Source organism: Vicia villosa, linkage group LG2 (genome assembly GCF_029867415.1).
Source record: "Vicia villosa cultivar HV-30 ecotype Madison, WI linkage group LG2, Vvil1.0, whole genome shotgun sequence".
Lineage (NCBI taxonomy): Eukaryota > Viridiplantae > Streptophyta > Magnoliopsida > Fabales > Fabaceae > Vicia > Vicia villosa.
The window spans coordinates 214,365,637-214,367,796 of record NC_081181.1 but is presented as its reverse complement, the minus strand read 5'-3'; positions in this window follow the sequence as shown (position 1 = coordinate 214,367,796).

Here is a 2,160-nt window from a genome sequence, read left to right as displayed (position 1 = left end):
GTTAGGGAAACACCCCTTTTTTGTGATCTCTTCACCGCTTCTAAAAAAACCATGCTGAACAAGAAGAGCTTTCATCTTCGAACGCCATAATTCGAAATTATTTACTCTAGTGATTTTTTTAATCTCATACTTCGTTGATGGCATCTTGTCCATGCTCACCGTACCAATTTGTTGAGAAATGATGCCAAGAAAAAAGTAAAATTGTGAGAAAGAGAGAGTTTCATGATCAAACATGAAATTGTTCAATTCAAGAAGAGAAAGGAGAGAGAAATATAGTTGGTTATAACGGTTATTCTATTCAATTTCTCCAAGAGCATTTACTAGTGAAAAAATAACAAGCAAATTATCTCTTAACAAAGTGAGAGAGCATCCTATTTATTAATTATTAGCATATCTATCTAGTAGATGATAATAACTACATGACATACACATCTATTACATCATTAAACTGCATGTTATATTAAACATGAACAAATTTCGACTATAGCATGCTTAAGCTGACTTTGACTACAAGATGCATGATGCGACTCGGTCGAATCGTAAAGCTACCAGTTTGTTGGTTTTGAGTTTGATCCAATACTAGATTATGACTTCAAAACTATAAGGGTAAACTCTATGATTTTGCATTTTGATTTTACTTAGTCAAAATGAGTCAAGGTAAAAATTCAATTCTGATAACCTTGGCGGCATCCACTATCATCCTTATGGTGTATATGTAAGATCATTGTAAAATGTTTACTTAATTGACTGTTGTTGTTTTTTGTTGTTTGATTGTTGTTGGATGCTTGATACACTGATGCTTGATGCCTTAGAACGACTTCGATTGCAAATGCGGTTGATTCGATGAAAGTGAAATTGAGAGAGTGAGTGTATTTAGTTTGTTTTTGAAACTGTAATGGGAGAGAAAGAGGCAACACGCCTTTTAGGTGTCCCACAAACCAGAAATATACTTGCAGTTTCATATTGTAGTTATATTTTCGGTTAATTCCAACGTTAATGTCAATTATGGTGCGAACCGGAGATATATTTCCGATTTGGGGGATTTTTTTGGAATTTTGCATGGTGCGTTGGAAAAACATGGGGTGAAATAAAAATTTCCCTTGATAAATTTAATTAAAGTTCAGAAAAGAAAAAAAGCTAGTAATAATTTCAATTGGGACAATCCAACCCAATTCTTTAAGGCCCACACAAACCAGTTCTTTTAACGTGAATGTGAATGAAAAAGGAAACACAATAGAATCATAACTCTGTGTGTGGTGTTTGTTGTTGCTAAGTTTTTGTTTCTGTAAAGTTTTTGTTCAATTTGCTCCTAAGCTTGAAAATGAAATATATTTGTTGTTTCTTTGTTTAAGTTTATGTTAAGAAAAAACCAAATACAAACCATGGTAAGCAAAATATGACAAATAATTGTTTTGGTAGATTTGAACTGATATTCTTCTAAATAATTTTTTTTAATTGGAACTCATTAACTGTTTGAGCCCTACCAAGGTTCCTCAAGGTTAAAACAACAAAAGAAGATACAATATAATAATTAATCGCCTCAAATTTCTCGAGTTGTGATTCTATTGATGCTTTCTTGCTTTGCAGATTGCTTCTTGTATGCCCCTTGACATTTATAAGTGACTAAAAATTGTATTTAAACATAACTAGTTATGCAAGTTAAGTATGCATTCTTTAGTTATTTGCAAATGTTGCTCCTATGAATATCCCTGAAGTTATAGGGTTTTGATGTTTGTCGGATTTAGTTATTGTTTTAGTAATTGGTTCCTCTCACTATTACGTTCTCTGCACATCTCTTAGAATTGATAATTTTTCATTAAAAAGTACTTTTCATACATAAAACAGGCCTTTGACCACAAGTCAATGCAAAATGATTCAAGTTAAAAAGTTTACGACTTGAACCATGAAATTCACACAGGCATGATTCAAGCTAGACAAAATCTTGACTCAAATCATGAACTTTCATGATTCCCAAAATTTTGGTCTTGAAAACATGGCTCGAGATAGAGAATTGTTTGACTTGAATCAAGATCAATATGTGAAAAATAGATTTTTCCATGAGATATGTTATTCAAATCACATGTTCATCTGACTCATATCATGGGCTATTCATGGACAACTCATGAAACAAATCAAATTCATGTAAATCTAGATTTTCTT